The sequence below is a fragment of the Bacillus rossius genome, assembly GCF_032445375.1.
Source record: "Bacillus rossius redtenbacheri isolate Brsri chromosome 4 unlocalized genomic scaffold, Brsri_v3 Brsri_v3_scf4_2, whole genome shotgun sequence".
Taxonomy (NCBI): domain Eukaryota; kingdom Metazoa; phylum Arthropoda; class Insecta; order Phasmatodea; family Bacillidae; genus Bacillus; species Bacillus rossius.
This window is the reverse complement of record NW_026962011.1, coordinates 4,475,296-4,483,598: the sequence shown is the minus strand read 5'-3', so window position 1 is coordinate 4,483,598 and position 8,303 is coordinate 4,475,296.

Genomic DNA, 8,303 nt, shown 5'->3' with positions numbered 1-8,303 from the left:
GGGGCAGTTTGCCAGCATACAGCACGGGCCGCCTCCCAAAACCCCGAACTTTTGTTAAAGTCACACGCCCCGGCGCTGACCTCACCAACGTAGGACTTGGACTAAGTTAGCTGCGGTCCGCGCTCCACCACAGTGGGCGCGAACGCCGCCTTGAAGCAAAGACGTACGGGATTGGCCGCCTCCAATCACACTCAACGCCTTATTCACGTAACATTTTTAGTAATTTAGTGCAACGACTTATTCACGTAACAGTTTTAGTAAATTTGTGCAACGTCTTATTCACGTAACATTTTTAGAGTGACTCTGTGTAATGTGTAACTTGTGTATTGCATGACGTCAGCTTCTGTACGACGTGGTGTGTAATGCACTGTATTACGCCAAACCCACAGTCGCATTAATAAACGGCTCACGTCATTTGCCGCATTTTTTCAGCGCCTAATTAATCAGTCATACAAACCCCCAACCACCACTAAGTAGGGAATCCTTCATATCCCACGCAACACCGCCGACCGTCCTAGTGGGCCACGCAGGGGCAACCGCCCCCACGACCCACCTCTCGACTAGGAACAGAGCTAGTCTGGCGACCACCCGGAAACATTCCATTGATAACAGCCTTTCCCGCTAGGAACCACACCGGGTCTCGAACCCAAGTCACCGGACGACGGCATTTGGCGCCCGCTGCGTGGGGCGAAAACAGAAAAATCAAGACTTCCTTCATGTGTGTTACAGAAGAAAACTTTACCGAATACATTTTTTTTAGTTATTATATGTCCATATTTTTTCCCGGCCACAACGCAGACACAGGACGGCCATTTTGCGCAGAAGAAGGTATTAGGGTCAGACAGGCCGGCGCGACACAGCAAGGAGACAAAGGGGCTACAACATCCCCCCTTCCTCCTCCAGCGAACATTCCGGCCCAGCTCGTGACGCGGACCACCGACGTCACCGCCAACACCCCTCCACACCCCTCTGCCACATCGCCCGTTTTCCGTCCTCCGCTTTATGCAAGTGTCCGGGCGCCCTCACCCGTTGCCTCGCATGCCCATCCGCACCCCCTCCTCTGCCGCGGACAGTTTCGACCTCCGCTTTGTGCGGCTGTCCGGGCGCTCTCGGCCATCGCCTCGCACGTCCATCCACAACCCAGCCCGTGACGCGGCTATTCTCGGCCTCCGTTTTGTGCGGCTGTCTGGGCACCTGCCCAGCCGGCGAGCGCGAACCCGCGCTAAGACTTACCCGCGCGCACGACGCCACTAATGAAAGGACGAATCAACACAGCTGAACACGCACGATAACAAGAGATGTATGCGGACGAATGCATCGGGTGTTACTATCCCTGCCCGAGTTGGTACTTATATGGCAGGACCGCCGCGGGGTACGAGTGCGGCTATTGTCAAGAGTACCGCCTATACGGGGTGACGATGTGTGGAAACCTGTCGTGTCCCGGAGGAAGTAGCATGGGCTACCACTGCGACGAGTGTGCCGGCCTATGGCATCGTGACTGTACCAACGAGCGTGAAGGGACTTTGCGGCGCGAGTCCATAACATTCACGTGCGCGCGATGTACCGAAAAACGAGCCTCCTAGGTGCAGTATTCGGCAGCGACGCTAACGATTCCTCCCCTACGATACGCCGTGACGATTCACGACATCCAGACACCACTCACGCCGACGCATGACGTATCACAAACGCACGTCCCGACGACATCCGCACCGTCACGTACAATGTTCCAGCCACCTACCGTCCCGACGCCGATGCTCGTCATCCTGCCACCAGCAATCCCGCTCCCATCGCCTCCAGTCCCGGAGCCACCAACCTCGGCATCCCTCGTAGACTTGACGCCTCCTGACACAGGTCCGGAAACACCGTCACCATCGAGACCACGCTTCATCGACCTGACGCCACTCACGCCGACGCATTATGCCTCACCAAGGACGCCTTCCGTCCCGACGCCGACGCTCGTCACCCTCTCGCCGCTAATCCTGCTCCCTCCGCCTCCCGGCCCAAAGCCACCAGCCTCAACAACCCTCGCAGACCTGACGCCGCTCAACACGACTGTGACGACGCTTGACCCACCGAAGCCGACCGAACGACGCACGACGCCGAATGTCCCACTGCAGTCTGCCACGACGTCCCGAACCCGCCTCGTGTCGGAGACACCTCACGATGCCGGGATGGCCTCGCCACCGCACCTGACCAATGTCACAGTGCCGCGAAGGACCATTCCGACGCAACCCGCGTCGTCTCCGTTACACGCCTCATCCAGGACGCCACCAGACTCGACACCGACACATCGCACCACATCGTCGCCACCGCCTAGCTTCAACGTCATGCAGCCATCGTCACTGCCACACAAGTACGCAGTCTCAAAAGGGTCGCTGGACAACTAAACGCCCAGGGCCACGACGCCGTGACGCCTGTGCGAGGCCCCGCCGCCTGGATTTGCCCCGCGGTGCCTGCCTGGCTTCGAGGCACAGTGGATTGAGCCCGACAAAATGAGACAGACGCGCACGACGCCGACGACGTCTGCGTCACCGCCTGAAGTGAAATCAAAACAGCTCGAGGCGCCACGACGCCGCCCCTCGGCCAGCCTGCCACAGCAGCCGCCGAGGCGACGCGCACTCTGTGCTCCAGAGGCGCCACGACGCCTTCCCTCGGCCAGCCTGCCACAGCAGCCGCCGAGGCGACGCGCACTCTGGCCTCAACAGGCGCCACGACGCCGCCCCTCGGCCAGCCTGCCACAGCAGCCGCCGAGGCAACCTGCACTCTGGCCCCCAAAGCCACCGCGCCACCACACCATGACGTCACCGCGGCTACCGGGTCACCTGAGCTCCCTGCATTCGCCTGACACAATGCAGGTCGACGCCACGGCACCTGGACACACGACCGCCCCACCACCGCACGTGACCGTCACTCAGACGATGACACCTGTCATCCGTCTGGCACGACGGGCCACGAAACGCCCGCATAACGGCAAGGGTGAGCCGGGCCGTGCCGAGATCCGCCCACACTTGCTGCCCGCCTGTCGAGAGCCACCTGACCTTGGTCGCCGCCGCCCCTGCCGGCCGGCACCCTGGCCACCACCGCACCGCCGCACGCTGCGAGACTCCGCAGCCACACTCGGAGCAACTGTCACCTTCCGAGAACGAGTCCGGGGAGGTGCTTAGGGCACAACCGCACAACGACCACGCCGACACCACCCCCATGGTGATGAAACTGGACGACGGGGACGAGGAGGCCTCTACTCCAAACCCGCCCGGCATACCGGAACGGGAGAGGAGGCTGTACCCATCCACGCCATACCAGGTGCCGAAGGACGACGCCAACAGGCCAGCACCCGGGTGTTCGTCGTGGGACGACCTGGGACCGGAGCGCAGATACTACCAGCTGCGGCCACCGCGAGCACCACCTGGATGGAGCTGCTGCCGAAGCTAGGGGCGCCCCTACGTGGCAGGGTCACTAGCAGCGCAAGGTCGGGCTTCTCGAAGGGGGGCGTTTGATGTCGTCCGACCGAAGGCCACCCTAAAGCCCAACCTGCAACCGCCAGTATTCAACCCCGCTAATGGAACGCGCCCCTAGCCATGGCCCACCCGAGACAGGCGAGCCACTGGCAGACAAGGTAGAATCCGGCCCCATAATAACCAGACCGACACTACAGTCAATCCCTCGAACTATTGCCGTAAAAACCGGGGTTGTAATTTAAAAATAAAAAATAAAACTTCCTTAGTATTAAATTTGTCAGAATTTATTTTAAACAGTCTTAATATTACTCTAAACGTTTGCCCAAAAAAAATTTATATGACCACATATTATTGCAAGAGATGAAAAATGGTGTTTAAAGGTAAAAAATAATTGCATAAATACCTTAGTAGGCATGATATGAAATTCGTTAAGACATTCAATCCTGGAAGCATTCAGATAAAAACATTGGAATATGAGAAAATGTTTTCGGCTTGCGATTCTGCCGTTTATATTTAAAGATTAGTGTTCCAATTTTTTTTTTAAATTGCAGATTTTAATGTGTATGGTATGCTACGTTTCACTTTTTAAAGTATCGCACAGTGTATGCAAATAACTATTTTTGACGTGACAACGTCTAATAAATCGATGAACGCTGGCTGCACGCACGAAAAATTGTTCCACTATGGATGTCCCACTACGGATGTCCCACTATTTGTTTTTTAAATTTCCTAGCCTTAGTTAATTCTAAGTTTGTAGGGGAGGGTCCAGGTTAGGGGAGGACCTAATTGTGTCTCAGGCCGAAGCCTATACACTCTACCATGCGGGTTTTTAACCATGCAGGACAAAGGGCGCGTGCATCGTGTGCTATTTGGGTTTACTGGCCAGCCATGGCTGCAATTGGCGCCATAACTGACGCCCCATTGTTCGCCTAGCTTAAAAGCTAGCTAATGTGACCCAGGTAAAACCTGCATAGACACAGGGAAAACCCTGGGCCGGTTCATGCGGGGATCAAATATCATGCATTAAGCAAGCAGGTAACTACTGGACAAGAGGAAGAAGGGTCCAGGTAAGAAGAGTTGGAGGGGCTGAAAAATCAACCATGCTGGAGTTGGGTGCTTGGGCCTTGCGGCCCGCATTTAAAGGTTGGGAACTCCTAGGTTATTATTAACCAGGGGCGCATGCACCCCCAGGGGCGGGCGACTTCACTCGTCGGCCCAGCCACAGCTGTCCAGGCAGCCACAGTTAAAACAGAAGTGGGCAGACGAGCCAGTAAACCGGCTCGAACTGCGGGCGCACAGAGCTAAAGGCAGCCTGACGTTGCGCCATCTTCATCTTCCTTCTTCAGGTCAACAGCAGTACTTTTCAAGCCAGGGTGGGGGGAGGGAACCAACCTCGCCACCTTAAATCCCCGAGACGGTTTAAGGTCGCGCCGCTCGAGGCTACTGCTGCCACAGCTACAGCAGCCCCAGCTGAAGGTTCCTGATGTCTTCCTTCAGAGTTTCGATGCATTTCAATTCCGTTGCGCGCGCAGCAGTTCACAGCTCCACAAGTTCCAGCCCGCAGTTCGTCTACACTTCGCATTTTTTCAGCACATCGAGCTCCCCTGCGGTGCCTTTGCCGACGAAGCTGCTTCCTGCCACGCGCCGAGCTACATTCAGGCTACCTTTCACCCCGATAGCCGTAATAACGACTCCACAGGCCGGCCATTGGTCCACGGACTGCTATTGGTTATTCACAGCCACCCCAGCGAGATTGCAACTCTTGAGCTGGGCTCCCGTATCCGCCACCCGCGGGACGCGGTCGGTAGCAGTTGGCGCTGCTAGGCCGCCCCCAGCACGCACACAAAACCCACACGCACTGCCAGCCTTCGGTTACCCAATAGGGCGCAGGGAACTCCTAGCCAACAGCCCGCGAGAGAGATGCGCACGCCCCGAGAGACGACCACCGACGGCTGGAGGCTCCGGCCAATCACAGCGCAAAACTGCAGTTGCGGACTGGCGAGAAAATTCTGCCTATGCTGTAGCACGCAGCTCGTCCAATTTAATTTTAAGATTATTATTATTTTCAGAATATTATTATTAAGTTATAACATTAAGTATTGATCAATAGGATTCTGACCATGTGCTTGACCACGTCTTGCGGCGAAAATGCCCAGGCTGGCAGCATAATGTGTCGGAATTAAGGCCTCCCACAACCCCCAGTACACTTGCCGCGCCGCTCGCCGAATTTAGTCGTGTTTTGGCCCAACGGGGCTCTAATGAAACCAGTCGCGTTTTGGCCCAGCGGGGCTCTAACGAAACCAGTCGCGTTTTGGCCCAGCGATGCTCTAATGAATCACACACATGTGTCCTGACATTTACTGACCCTTAGATTAAAATATTCAGTGAGTAGACTCACTATTGAATAATAGGTGTCTGACCATGTGCCTGACCACGTCCTGCGGCGCAAATAAGCAACATTGGACTAGCCGATGATTGACATGCTCAGGCTGGCAGCACAATGAGTCGGCACACACGACCGCGGCAACTGGGGCAACCTGGGCGTTGCGGTCGTATAATTATATATAATTAATTATTCAACTATTCGGCTGGCTGGCAGCCTGGAGGGAAATGACTAAAGTCGCCCCTAAAACAACCAGTGCCACCAAAACCAAATGCGGACAAAATGTCCAAGCTCCCGCCCATTTGCATAGTAGCCTTTCTACTCTGTCCAACTCTTCTTCCAGAACCATCCTTCTGTTCCTATAGCCAACCTGCACTAATAATGCATTAAATTTTGCATCCCGCATGTCAGTGCCCAGGGTTTTCCCTCTGTCTATGGAGGTTTTACCTGGGCCCAACTTAACTCTAGTTATAGTCTAGAATAACCAAGTGAGGGGAGTTAGTCATGGCGCCAATTGCTGCCATGGCTGGCCAATCCCCCTCCTTAGCACATATGCATGTTCCCCTCTCTGCATGGTACCCCCTGCATGTGTAGAGTGTATAGGCTTTCGGCCTGAGACACACTTAGAGTCTCTCCCTAACCCAGACCCCTCCCAAACATACTTAGTAATTAATTAGGTTAGGAAAAAAAATTGTGGGACATTGGGAGTTTGCCTTGAGCCTTGGCCGAGGACGGACGTACGAAGAGGAGCTCCGCGCTTGGTACATGCCAGTGCACTAGTGCACTGGCCAGAGGTGGTATTCAGAGAGTGTACTGATAGAGTGAGCGCGTGAAACGCCCGGGGAGCAGCTGCCCCTATAGCCTAGCCGCAAACCTGGACTTGTCCGGGTTTTGTTGGTCAGTGGGTGTGTTTTGTGGCTGCAGGATGCAAGACAGCGAATTGAGAGAGTGTGTAGATGTACCTCTGCCCTCCGACGACGAGGCGGAGATGCAAAGTGCAGATTGCTCGACTAGCGATGAAACGGGGGAAACGAGCAGGATCCCCCCCCCCTCACGAACCCGGCATACGCCAAGCAAGGCACACGCGCGCGAAAAATGCCGGTGCGCAGAACACAAGACCCGGCGAGCCAGCCGGCCCCCAGCACGAGTGCAGGTTCGAGCCCTGCCACAGCAGAACCAGCCCCTCAGGCACCCAAAAAGATGCAGGTTAAACCCCTGTTTGTTTTTGTCGACCAGGCACATAGTTACCCGGTCATAAAAACTGCATTAGATGCAGCCCTGCTTGAAAAGTGGTCGTGCATAAGTAGGGGGCACGACCAACTCATGGTACACACCGCCACAGTGGCAGAGTACCACAGGGCAGTGAAGGCCCTAGAAGTGGCCGGAGTGCAGCACTCCGTGTTATTGCAGCGGGACGAGATCCCGGATAAATTTGTTTTCTGCCGTGTCCACAGCAGCATGGGCAAGGTTTTCATCCAGGGGGAGTTCCAGAGAATGGGACTCCCAGTACAAAACTTTTGGTTCCTGACCAATAGGCAGAACAGGCAACCAATAAATAAATTAGTGGTTGAACTCCCGAAGGCCATCAACTCAGACAAAGTCTATGCCATCAAGTCTTTTGGTGGCCTCAACATCAAAGTTGAGGACTACAGGCACCCTAAGGGCCCACTGCAATGTGGGAACTGCCAGCGATTTGGCCACTCTGGCAAAGGCTGCAGAGCTTCCCCTGTGTGTCGCTGGTGTAGCCAGGGCCACAAAACTGAGGTGTGCCCCCAGGGAGGGGACAAAAAACAAATGAAGTGCGCGCGATGCGACGGCCCGCACTCTGCAAACTATAGAGGCTGCATGGCCTTTAAGAGAGAAAACTGGCGTCACCTCCCGCAGCAAGAAAGGAAGGAACGCGAGCTGCAATCAAAACGCGCAATGCGCGACAATAGGAGAGCTGCAGCAGCAACTCCAGTCCCCCCTCCCCCGCAACACGCGGGCCCATCTGGGTACCAGCCCCAGCCCCCCAGACAGGCGTGGCAAGCCCCCAGCTACCCCGCCCCGCAACAGTACAATCAGTACACAGTTTTGGCCGACAGGTATGAAACTGAGTACCCAGTCGTTGCCAATACGTGGAGGCCTAGAGGCCAGCCCCAACCATTAAGACCCCGATGAAAAACCTAACGGGGCACAAGAATGGTAAGGGGAGAAAGCCCCCAGTGGAACAGCCGGCCCCGCGGCAGGAACAGCCCGCGACACGGCCCCCTCCCCCCCCCCCCTCCCAAGGCTCCAGAGCAGCCAATCGCGCGGGCAGCGCCCGCAGCCACCGACATGCAGGTGGAGCAGGCACCAACAGTGCAGCCAACTGCTCCACTGCAGCCCAGCCCCGTAAAAAAGCCAGCCCCTGGCCCTAGTGAATTCCTGAAGGTTGTCCAGCAATCTAAAACCTTCACCCAGGATCCGAACCTGGCCCAGGT